The sequence below is a fragment of the Zonotrichia leucophrys genome, chromosome 1, assembly GCF_028769735.1.
Source record: "Zonotrichia leucophrys gambelii isolate GWCS_2022_RI chromosome 1, RI_Zleu_2.0, whole genome shotgun sequence".
NCBI lineage: Eukaryota > Metazoa > Chordata > Aves > Passeriformes > Passerellidae > Zonotrichia > Zonotrichia leucophrys.
This window is the reverse complement of record NC_088169.1, coordinates 31,075,651-31,088,515: the sequence shown is the minus strand read 5'-3', so window position 1 is coordinate 31,088,515 and position 12,865 is coordinate 31,075,651. Positions and strand designations below refer to the sequence as shown.

The 12,865-nt window shown below is 41.9% G+C and overlaps 1 long non-coding RNA gene across 1 annotated transcript; it reads right to left on the bottom strand.

Moving 5' to 3' along the window:
- Positions 1–1,058: 1,058 nt before the first annotated feature.
- Positions 1,059–3,462, bottom strand: LOC135448325 (uncharacterized). Its single transcript, XR_010440423.1, has 3 exons — positions 3,214–3,462; positions 2,310–2,499; positions 1,059–1,676 (listed from the first exon to the last, which is right to left on the bottom strand). It is a non-coding gene; the product is annotated as an uncharacterized LOC135448325 (long non-coding RNA).
- Positions 3,463–12,865: the final 9,403 nt, after the last annotated feature.

Here is a 12,865-nt window from a genome sequence, read left to right as displayed (position 1 = left end):
CTCAGTGCCTGGCACAGCTGAATCAAACTGCAATCATGTCTTCCCACTGTGTCTCCACAGGTTGATAGCCACAGACCCTGATTCCTAATGCAATGAGGCATTGCTAATAAGGATGACTTTCTTCTCTTTAGCTTAATAAAAATATGCTCCATCCACAAATGGCACTGAAAAAAGCCAAATTCTAGGGAAGAGGAGAGAATTCCCAAATTGGATTTTAGTATCTTCAGTGGAAAAAACCAAATCAAACCCAACAACAAAAATATTATCTAAAATCCAGGTAACTAAAAACTGCAATTAAAATATTTTTAAGGGTGCTCATTTTTTATGGAGTTGAACCCTCTGTACTAAACCAAGAGGATTGTATCTCCCATTCATCCAAATTACCATCATTTTGGCATGTGTTGCCACAAATCCAGGACCAGGCTAATTAAAATTGTTTTGTTGCTAATGACAGTGCATCTTCTTTCACTAAAGAGTTCAAACTGCAGCCTTCCTCTTGATCTGCTGTGAGATTTTTTAATCTCTAAATTAGAAGAAAAGCATATGCCCTTTTAATGCCTATAAGAATTTGAGCTCATTAATGCAAAAAAAAAAAAAAAGGAAAAGAAGCAAAGCAGGATTTCTATTATAGCTGTTCTTTAATTATGGAACAGCATGTGCGAGAAGACTCTTTACTCACAACCGTGTCCTCAATTCTATTACACATTTTAGCAGCAAATGCATGTAAAAGAAAAACAGCAATAGACTGTGGAAACTGTCCAGAGCCCTGCTCTCCTAGGGAAAAGATGCCAATGGTATTTTTGTACTGCTACTCCTCAGCAGCCTTTTTGCACTTTCCTCCGGGTTACATGCACAGCATGACTCACTGCCTGATGGTTTCATTGAAACAGAAAAATATAGACACAGTAATGATTACATTCAATCATAAACTACAATCAATACAGCAGAGTTTAAATGTTCTGCACCCTAGAAAGCCCTACAGTGTCCCCCCCGCCCCACACCATGCTACTCCCTGGAGAAATGACTTTTCATTTCTAAAAGATAACAGTTGTTCCAAGTGTTCCAGCAAATGTAGTTGAGTCTCTCAGAATGAAATATGTAGGTCAGAGCAGGAGGCATTCATTGTTTTCTTTGATGTACCTCCACGTCAGCCCTTGTGTGGATGGAAAAGGCACTCGCCGAGTGCCCTGCAGGAGCTCACTGCAGACAGCAATCCCCCCGGGCCCACTGGACACACCACAGACTTTGTGGCCATTTATTTATGGACATCAGGGTATAAATCGCAAATTACTCCTTGAACAAAGAAAATTATCTGAAATAAGTCTTTGTGTACATCACACCAGCAATGCAGAGTTTGGCAAACTCAGAGGCTCTGATGAGAAATAGCCATCAGGAATTGCAGGTGAGACTGAAAGTGGGATGGAGTGGGGAAGGGATGAGGGAACACAGGCAGGTTAGGATACAGGGAGCCTCTCCCTCCAGGAAAAGTAACAAACATTACTTTTGGTCTTTAGAGACACTGTGTGTCCCTGTGCCATCACAATTCTTCAAGCAAAATACCCTGTCTTCAATAACAGTAAAAAATCTGGTTTGGTGTTAAGCATACTTGCTCTTCTGCAGTATCTTCAAAGGAGAGATGCCCAAAAGAGTCACTTCTGCCCTATAACTCTGACCCTCTAAAAAAAAAAAAATCACCACTGCAGCATCTCCCATCACAAGTCAGGGGACATCCCAGCACATACATACCCCAGCAAACTCAATTTCCTATTTACTTAATAAAAACCTTGCACTCAGAGCTAGCAAAAAAAAAAAAAAAAAAAAAAAAAAAAAAAAAAAAAAAAAAAAAAAACAAAAAACCTCTTTTCCTCTTAGCAATGATAACTGCCTAAAGATGAAAGATAACTCCCAGAAGGCCAGTAAAAAAATTGAATCATGCTAACAAACCCTAAATAAAGGTTTCAATTCCAACATGTCCTCTGTTATGCTTGGGATGAACAGTAAGTGACAGCTGAATAAATCAAACCCCTGGAGTTTCATCATAAGTATCAGGCTAAAAGTGATATCATCTCACTTTAGCTATTCATACTTCTTTTTTCTTCCTCCAGTCTTGGAGATGTTGGATTCTATGCCACTCACATTAGAGTTGGAAAAGGACTAGTCGAAGGAGTAGTGCAACTTTCTAAAAAACAGCCTCTCTTCTTTTTTTTTGGTCATGTATCAATGTTCCTAGTTTCATCTTACTGCCTGTCTCCCTCTCTTCCTCTCCCCCCGCCCTGTTTCCTCCTCCCACTCGTTAGTCTGTTCAGCACCTCCAGTGAGTCACTCCGAGCAGGCTGACAAGGGAAGTGAAGTTCGACTTCATGTAAAGTTCTGCAGATCCCTTCTGCTGGGTGGTTTGCTGGGCACTGCTCTGCTTCCTTCTCCCTCCTCTTAACCTGGGCTGGGATGGACCTTCCCTTCTGAGGATGTGCATTTGGGACCACGAGCCCTCTGCTGCGCCTGAAAACGTGTTGTAGGCATTCCTGTCAGTCACAGAGCTCACACAGGAGACTGCAGGTGAAAATCCTGAATTTACACCCCCTGCTAAAAGGCTCCAAGCCCAAACCTTAAATAATGTCATGCTAATTCAAGCCCAGGGGAAGGAAGGAAGGAAGGAACAGTCCCACTACTGGCTAACTCTGTCTCCAAGCTCTCCCCACCACTGAATATGTCACCCTTAAAATTTCTAAAATGGATTTTGCTTTATCACATGAAGTGTCAGCAGAGGCCACAATATTTAGGTCACAATAACTTACTGTACAACCATTCCTGAAGCAAGGAGTGAGAGCTGTATTCTTTGACCCCATTTCAGCAGCATCTATAAGTATGTGTCTAACCTTAAGCACATAGCAGTTTTATTAGTTAAAAAGCACATTCCTCAACCAGATTTTAGTGTGTGCTGCAGAGCTGTATTTCAGCTGTCAGGCTGAGATTTTGTGATGTCTCAGCAATAGTTGCTGGCCCCAGGAGAGGTACTGTTACCAGTCTGGCAGTGAGGCACTCGACTCTGGGGGTGGGAAGGGTAACTGAGGCATAAAGGCTCTCCAGAAACCTTTGTTAAAGACAGAGTTGCTGAGACACTAATGACGATCTAGAGACCCCTCCTCTAGAGCACAGGGGCCTGATTCTTAACAACCCTTCACCCTGCAGAACCTGGACTATGCAGTCCCTTACTTATCTGAAAGGCACTGACAAGTCCTGGTGCTGCGCTGTGCCTCTGAGCAGGACTGTGGTGAGTTTGCTTGTGTGAAAATCAGAACTTTATGCCTTTTCCAGTCATTGGAGCTGGTGGGGTGAAACAGGTAACCAGGGACTGAGCATTGCAGGCACAGCTGCTCATCATCTTCTAGGAGCTGGGGAGGTGCAGTTAATTGATTATGGCTCTCAGCTGGGAGGTTCTCGATCTTTGCAGCCTTCACGCTTTTTTCATGCAAGAGTTATCAGGAAAAATCAGAAATGTTCTTGAAGTGTGTCTGGGATCTTCTTTCTGCCCCTTTTTAATACAGCAGCCCTTACAAAAGAGTCATCCAGCACAGCATTTCCCTACTGTGTTTGCTCTGCTTCTCTTTAGCCTAGTGGTAAGCCCATGTACTGGACTTGGTGGATTCAAACTTTTTTCCCGGAGATTTTTTTACTGGGGACTTTCTCTGGATGTTTCTGCAGGTGTGTCCCTCACTGCTACAGCTCTTCAGGCTGAACTTTGTGTATGTGCTGTGGGCTTGGGTGCCTGCTGGACCCCTCAGGTACCAGGGGGAGCCAGACCACAGCTGCTGCCCGGAGGGGTCCCAGGGCAGCCAGGAGTCTCTGCTGGGATTTGGGTGCTTTCTGAACAAATGCCTGAATTATGCCTCAGTCTCAACACAGACAGTAAGGAAGTGATTTGGATCTTGCCCTTAGCACTCAACTCTTAAATGAATCTAACTCTACTCTGGCTGTTGCAGAAATGGCAGTAAATCCTCCTTGCACTTCTAGCACTTTTACAAGTCCTGTAGATGCAGCTATTAACAAGGCTTAGAAAACTCTTAAATATGCTCCATTTTCTGAAACCTGGGAAAAGCCTGGCTTGTTAGGAGAAGTCTGGGATTGATTAGTGCTTGCTCTTTTATGTACATTTAAGTATTAGGTCAGTTCTGAAAGATGCATAAATTACTGAAACCAAACTGTTGAGTGAATAAGATTGATATTTTCAAACCCTTATGGTTCCATTTTAAGTTCCCATGGTATTAATGCCAGCAGAATAACTTACTGCAACTGAAACCCACCACATTCAGGGCTAAATTATGCTAAAATAGGTCAAGCAGCAGTGAAGGCAGTTCTTTTGACTGAACTAGGGTTAACAAGATGCATGTAACAAATGCCTCAGGAGAACAATCACATGCACTCGCTGCACATGATACCACAGCAGGATCCCCATAGCTTCAGGTTCCAGCTAAATGGCATCATGGTGTGCTCTTTCGGGCAAGAAAATAGTTTTACAATTGTTTGACTATGATCCCTTCAGTTTATGTGATGTAACCTGACAGTTTAAAGGGTCCCACAAGTGCGCTTTCACTGCGGCCGACACAACTTCTACATCCTCAACTAGGCTGTTTTTAACATAAAGCAGAGGGAGAGCAAAGAAGTAATTAATGAAAGAGCTGGTACCTTCTGAGACTCCTGGCATGACAGCATGCCCAGCTGCCTTTCCACTTGTTTTTGCAGCAAGAAAGAAAGAAAGAAGTCAGGAGACACAAATTACCCTGAGGTATTAAAATTGGAATAAAGCTGAAGTAGAGCATCTGAACATCCTTGGAATTTTAGGTAAAAGTAAAGGAATACTAGGATTCCAGATTTAGGCTTCTTTGTTACATTAACAAAACAAAACCAAAAACTTTCCCCTCAATTTATTTGATTTTTCAGCAGCTCCATATTTCCTTATGAAATGATATGTAATTTTTATCTCCACTGTCTTGCCTTGCCTCGCTTTCCTTTCCCTTCCCCCCCACTTTTTCCTTTCTTTTCAAAAAGCCTCTATTATGAATTACAGCACTTGACTTTTGAACACTTCCATCACAGCTGTATGCAGGGGAACAAACACCTTACAGTGAAAAAATGAAGTAGAGGAAAACATACAGACATTGATTGAGCCAGATCTCACCAAGCACCTGGGCCCAAACACATACACATAGACACTTTGTGCATAAACCATTTCCACTTCTAATATTCCAGATCCATGTCATTTTTCAGAAATACAGAATGCACAGCATAGTAAATTTAGGGGTATTTATGAATATGTGTTGCATTTTGCTTATTCAAGAGCACAGGATATTTTCTCTAAAGCTGCTTGATCATATTGAGTGCTAAAAATGTTATAAAATTCCCAGTCATTACAGCTGTGTACATTTTTATGAGGGATTTAAAATTTATTATTTAGCTAAACAGAGAGAAAAAGGAGATAGAGAGGGAACAAACATGTATTCTAGAAAAGTCACTTAAAGAAACCAATTCTGTACAGAAATAAACTTCCTACTTTAATCGATTTCATTCATTGAAAGTTTCTAAAGTATTTTCACATCTGGCTGGGCTGCATTTAAGGCAATGTAGAGAGAGTGCAAAGGAGGCATTGATGAAAAGTCATCTCACCTCCAGCTTTGGGTGGTATAAAGAACTCGTAAAATACAACACAACCCTTTTCCAAACAGAAATGCTGTTCTATTGAAGAGAACAATAATGTTCTCTAGTGCTATATTACTTCATCAAATCTGTTTAGAGATGACAACTAATTTATTTTACCCCTCAAAAATGCAGGAAGCTCAGTTTCAGTGCTACTATTTTTACTTTTATTTCAAAATAGAACATTGAAATGCTTTGATTACTTGTAATAAACTAGATTACATGTAAAAATTACTTCTTGTCAGTGTTTTAATCTTGTCCTAACTGAAGGCTACACCCAAGTGGGATAGATGGTTACATTTGCAAGGAAAAAATCTCATATTATTATCCTGCACAAAAAATTAGGAAATTCCCATTTCATCTTCAGCTGTGATGCTTGTTGACTTTTCAGCATTTCAGACAAGAGGGGAACTCCAGGCTTTGGAGAAATTCAGGGGGATTTACTGTCTGCCACAGCTTTGATTAATTTTTTTGCTGAAATTGGTTTGGAATGAAGGTTTTAAAATTGTCTTCTCATTTCAGTAATTTGGTCTAGCAGAAAGACCTTTTTCTTTCTGTTTAGAAGTTATTTTAGTCTGCCTTTGTCAAACCAAACTGGATTCACCTACCTTGAGACACATTTCCCTTTACCATAAATGAAATGTGCAAATTATCTATGATAATTAGATTTGACCCAGTTACTGGATTTGGGAACATCCTTCTATCTTGCCTGGAGCTGAGCATCCCTACAGAAAGCAAATCTCCTGGTTAAGACAGGGTATAATCAAGGTTAAAAACCTTTCATCAGAGGCACAGAAAGAGATGTAAGTGAACTAGCACTATTCCATTGCCTGACATTGTCTGTTATTTTCTTCTGTGCAGTGAATTATTCATTGCTAATGATTTAGAGTTCTCTGGCTTATCTACATGATGACAGCTCCTCTCCCCTCCTGCCACCAACACACCCCACCACAACAAGAACACTTATGACAAATAGTGATGTCACATCCTTGAACTTATTTAGAAAGTATCAGCTATGAATCAAATGCCTCAACTAATCCTTCCTCATCCATCTTAGAGCTTCAGTAAGTCCTGGGGTATCAATGGCTGAGCATTACCACCTTTGCTTGGAGATAAGCCCTGTACACACGCAGCAGTGTAACAGCACCCGATGGGAAACACATGCCCGAGAAAACCCCCCCAGCAAGATTACATTGTGCTAAGAAATTCCATTTGTTGGCTGGCTGGCTCCAGAAATGCTATTTATCCCTTTTGAGCTCCCAAGTTAAAATGCAGGGGCTTATCTGCTCGAAGCATAATCTTGTACCAAACCAGCAAGACATTTAGATTCTGTTGAACTCGCCTTGAGTTGCCATCGTGTTCTTAGCACAGACTTTGGGATTAGCTGACATCTGCTCCCTGAACTTGTTTTTTTGGTGGGCTTCTGGTCAATAGAGGAAAGAAGTGAAGCATTTCTATGCAACACTGATTAAGGAATAAAATGCATTTTCTTTCGGTGATGTATTCTCTTGGAGCTGCTGCAAAATAAAAAGATTCTCTCCAAAGCTTGCAACAGTAATGGCTATTAGTAAAAATTCCTGTTTAGGGACAGCCTTGTGATAAAATATAAATAGCAATAAAAATCATTAATATTTACTTCCCTATTGGGAGATCCATCCTGCACTCCTCTGAGGGGCTCGGTGCCCATCTTTCACAACCCTCGAGTGGAAATGGGAGCACTCATAGAATCAAAGAACATCCTTAGTTGGAAAGTACCTACAAGGGTTATCTATGTCCAGCTCCTGGTCCTGCACAGGACCAACCCCACGATGTGCCTGAGAGCACTGTCCAAGCACTTTTCGAGCTCTGTCAGGCTTGGTGTCGTGACTGCTTCCCTGGGGAGCTGTTCCAGTGCCTGACCATCCTCTGGGTGAAAATCCTTTTTCTAATATACAATCCAAAGCTCCCCTGACACAGCTTCATGCTGTTCTCTCCTGTTCTGCCACTGATCACAGGGAGATCAGTGCCTGGGCCTGTAGGCCCTGATGAGGTGTCCCCTCAGTCTCCTCTTCTCCAGGCTGAGCGAGCCAATTGACCCCAGTCACTCCTCACACAGCCTCCCCTCAAGGCCCTTCACCATCTCCAGAGCCCTCCTGTATGGAGATATTGGAGAGCAGAGGGGCAAGGATGGATTCCTGTGGAACCCCACTAGTGACGGGTCACCAGTCAGATGTCAGCCATTCACTGCAACCCTTTGCACCTGACCAATGAGCCAGATTGACCCAACTCCTCTCCATCTACAGCTCCCGGGGTAAAAATGTGGACCTGCCAATAGAGTTTGTATCAAAAGTTTGTATACTGACATACCACCCTGGCAATCCCTCTCTGCTGTGGACTGCATCTGACCCTGAAACAGACTAAAGCAAGTGTTTATCCATTTACGCAGTTTTACAATCAAAAGAGTGAAATAACTCATCTGGATTGAAAAAGTAGTGCTTAGCCTGAAGAAGAGGAGAAAAAAAGCAGCTCCTCCAGGCTGGGGAGGATGGGATAGATGCTGGGAAACTGGGACCATCCCATTTGTTCAGCCACCTTTTACACCAGATGCTTTGAATTTGTATATTCTCAAAAGAACCTTTTCAGGCTAAAACTCCATTCTGAGGCTGTTGAATTAAATAAGCCTCTCAAAACTTTTGCATTTATGTTTTATGAGGGCAGTTAAACCCTTGTAAAAAACTAAAGACTGAATGAGAGAATCTGTAAAGAGGCAGGACCAATGAACTGAGTTTATGATTAAGTGGCAGAAACCTCCTGAAGCCTAATTCCACTTCTGAATAACATGCCACTTGACCTGGGGCAAGCTTTTTACCTTATTAAACTTTCTTGCAACTGCTGATAAAATTTGTAAGACTAAATATGGCAGTAAGTAAGGACACATTCACATCTATGTTTAAAATATTTTGAAAATCAAGACCAGATTTCGTGCGTATCATAGAAATACTTTTGTTCTTTAGACAGTGTTTGAAGGATCATGGATTTGATGTGAATAAACCAGTCATGGTACCACACTACCACAAATTAGGCTGAGATGGCAGCATGGAACTCCTTTTTGGTTACCTGACATCTTTACAATCAAATGAAAATACCACAAGCTGATTCATTTACCATCTGGAAGGATTAATTCAGGAGCAACCAGGTCTTTATGCATTAAATCAGATTGGAGTTTGTAGGGTTCTGTGGTCACTGCTTCCATTCCTGGTTTCAGGAAGCTGGAAAAATCTACATTAATTACCCAGATTTTTGCCTTTAAAACTTCCTTTGAGGATGGATTGTTGGAAGTTAAGTAAATGGAGCAAGAATGCTGGATATGTGTGGTTTTTTTCCATAAGCCACGAACAAGGCCAACTCTCCAGCTTGCAAAAGCTTGTCTTGGGGAGTCCTGTTTTCCCTAATCTTGTAGAGAGTGACAAGCCATGCCACCCAGGTGCTGATTAGCAGTGTTAGAGTCAGCACCAGCTCACTCCCAGCCAGCAGTCTGAAATGCTTGGGCTGTTCCCCTGAACTGCTGGCGGCTGCACAACATAACCCAGGCCCCAGGATTCAGCAGTAGCCCAAGCTCCTGTCCCACTGCATGTCTTCATGTTACAAATGCAATTGTTTGGACTTTTCAGCTTCTGGCTCTTCCCTTCCCTGAAGTAATCAAAGCACCTCAACACTCCTTATGCCAGTGTGGTTTTGTATTTATTTCCCCAACCATTCTGAGCACCTTGAAGATGGTGTTGTGCTGGGATAGGAAAGGCATGTGATTGCCAAGTGAGAATAGTCAGCAGAAACACTAATCCTCACCCTGCAAAGGATCATACCCTTAACTCTGTCCCTCCTGCCATGACCCTCCCTGCAATCCTCATCCCCTCCTCTCCCCGACAAGGGGCATTTAGCAGTGTACTCCTCCATCTCTGAGATCTTTTTGGTGAAGTGTCACTCCACTGACCATTCAGGAATGATAAAAAAAGGGAAGCTCTTAAAACCAACAGAAGAAAAATATTTGAAAAAGATAATTTACTTTTTCATTCAACACAACTTTTTAAAAAAACCTCATAGAAAACATCCAGCAGTCAACTGCACAAAATAGTTGTCCTGCCTTGTATTTTTTAAAAACCCATGGCCAAAAAACCCTCTTTGATTTTAAACTCTTATTACTAGCAGAGAGAAAATGATCAGTTATATAATCTTTATTCCACTATTTAACAGATACTAAATATAGCGCTGTTGCTCAGAACAATACAACACATCACAATATGAGAAACAGTACCGGAGAGGAGAATGCTGCCTTTCTAGATAGATGCATTTTTAGTATTATGTTCCTCAGGAAGAGCATCAAATATTTTTCTGAGTGACCTAATTTTCTTTGTCTGATCAAATGTGCCAGATGCTTCCTTATTCAGAGCTGCCACTCCAAGTGAAAAACTGTTTTCTGGCAGCCACTTGAAATCTCGTCTTCAGTTTTCTGTTAGGGATTATTATACAATCATTGCCTGGGCAGACTGAAAGCATATGGTAACTGGGCTGACATTATCTCTGCTATTTCAAAGTTCCCCAAGGATGTGTGGGCACAGTCTCAGGTATAAGCTGACCTCCCTGGTATATACAAAATAACACCCAAACTTGGCAATGGCCAAGCAAACTGGGTCTAGACAGCTTGGCATCTGGATTCCATCTTTCCCTCAGGGTAGGGATGTTTTTTCCTTTTGTTGGTATTTCCATCACTCAAACAGGAGAAAATTAGAGGGATGGCTCACTGCCTTTTAATGTGCTCTTCCAAGGTAAAATTGTATCCTTGCAACCTGACTGAAGCTTGAAACACTGTATTTTGGTTATATCCATCCAAATTCTTACATACTTGATTTCATTCCTGCTGTACTGACTAACATTTCTTGTCTGCTCTCTTGATGATTGGGAAGATGATAAAGGTTTGATTTAGCCTTTCCCAGTATTCCTGTTGCTGGTGACAGGGAGTCAGTATTTGTAGGAACAGAGAGCCAAACTGCTGGGAGTGAACCCTGTGCATCCCAGCCCAGGCTTGCACCTGGCACCAGGAACAAGATGACTCCCTGGGTCCTGTGGACCTTCTGAGCCCTCCTGGCACTCAGAGGTGGTGTCTGGACACCTGGTAAAAGGGACATGGACTCAGTGCAGGCACTGAATCCCTTCCTCACCGTGCAGGTTGCATTAGTTCTATCTTGCCCCCTCAAACCTGCAAGGCAATGTGAGACCAAGGGGGCTTCCTCTGAGCCTGGGGGAAGAGCCAGGCCAGGGATGACTCTCTGCACCTGCTCTTGTCTAGTACAAAGACAAGAGTGATACTTTTTTCATTTGTTAGAAGTATGGAAGAAAAGTTCATTTTATCAGAAATTATTTTACTACTAGGTGGTAGGCAACAGACACTGACTAACCAGGGCAGTTAAGTGCTCAGTGCAGATGCTCAGCAAATGTCATCAGATTGTTCTAACCAACAAGACAAGATTACTGTGCACACTTGAATGTACATGGCACATGCCTATCCATCAAAAGTCAGGAGAGAATTTTGATTTTGTTCTTATTGCCTTTATTTTCTTTGTGTTGCCTTTGCCCTGGAGGTCTCACCCTTGCTCAAGATCCAGTCACAAAGGCTATGTTCCACTTCTGACCAAGAGAGGACCAGTGCAGGGTAGGATGGGGCATGTGTGAGCCCCAAGGAGGTCTGTGTAGGGTAGAAGAGTCAAAACCTGGTTCTTTCTCATCTCTACTGATTTTGGGGAGAAATTTTGGGGCTGACCTGTTCCCCAGTTGTAACAGCTCAGGATCAGACCAGGGAGCAAGCAGAGCTCATGGCTGAGAGTCATGTCATGCTCAGGCCCTGTCTCTTTTCTTTATCAGCACACACTGCCCCAGACCCACCCCCTGCACTCACTGTGAGGGGCCCTTGCCTGCACCGGTCTTTGGGACAGTTTAACTAAAGGTCTCCATTTAAAGCAGCATAGCCAAATGAGTAGAAATGTGGATGTTCAATAAACACTTGAACACTTAAACCTAGTTTACTTCTGCTGGGCTAAGTTGATTAGAAATTGATTTAAGATAAAAGAAAATTAGTTGCTCTTAAATTGTAGTGCCCACATAGCCAATACATTCCTGCAAGAAAATCAGGAACAGGTTGTACATTGACAAAGCTGTCACGGAAATGGAAATCAGGTTTTCAAGCCATTTAAATTTTAGTTTCTTTAACTCAGTTTGATGTATCAACTATTAGCAGTATCAACTGTTTCAACAAAACTAAGTGTATCAAAATCCTGTCTCATTTTTCAAATTCTAAGTCCAAATATAACACAGCATACTTTTTTTTTCCTTTCTGATTTAAACTAGTGCCTATAGATAGCTTAGGGAGTCACACAGAATTTTAAACAGGCAATATAAAATAAATAAATCTATGAGATAATGTATTCTGTGATATTCAGAGCTGAGATAGCTCATTTTCTTCTAGACAGTCTGTAATTTTACTGTAACTTAATCATGATCCAGACTATAGTATGATCTCCTAACACATTGCTACAGGCAAGTTTTCCTAGTCACAGCCCAAATGAAGAGAAAAACCTAGCTAAAATAGCAGCCACCTGGAGCAGGCATGTCAGCTCAGAGAGAACTGGCCAGGACCTAGGAGACAGAGAAGGTACAAGAAGAAATTGCAGAGGTAAGAAGCAGTGGCAGTGCTGGCTTCAGCAAACTCCATGCCAGGCCAGAAACACTCTAAGTGCATTGATTTTAATTCTTAGAAACACATTAGAAGAGTTTTATTAATAACTCTTCCCAGCCTGCCAGGTGTAATAGGAAAGCCCTAATAAGTGCTTCCCAACTGTCAATTTGCCATTTTGCTATCTCAGATTTCCTTGTCAGTGGAAGGAATTGTTTCCTCTTCTCACCTCAAAGTCATCACCTATTCCTGATACCTTGGAGCCTTTCTCAGTGCCTGAAGCATCCTCCTTTGAAAACAAGTAAGCAAACAAAAAGAAGAAAGCTACTCCCAAATGTCCCTGTTAAACATTGCTCCAGAACTTTACAAAGTCATTTTCCTTCAAATATCAGTCATTAAAAAATATCTGTCAAGGGTTGTTGTGATTAGCCAGCTGTGCTGCAGAGAGCCTGCACTCCTCAGCCCACTTCA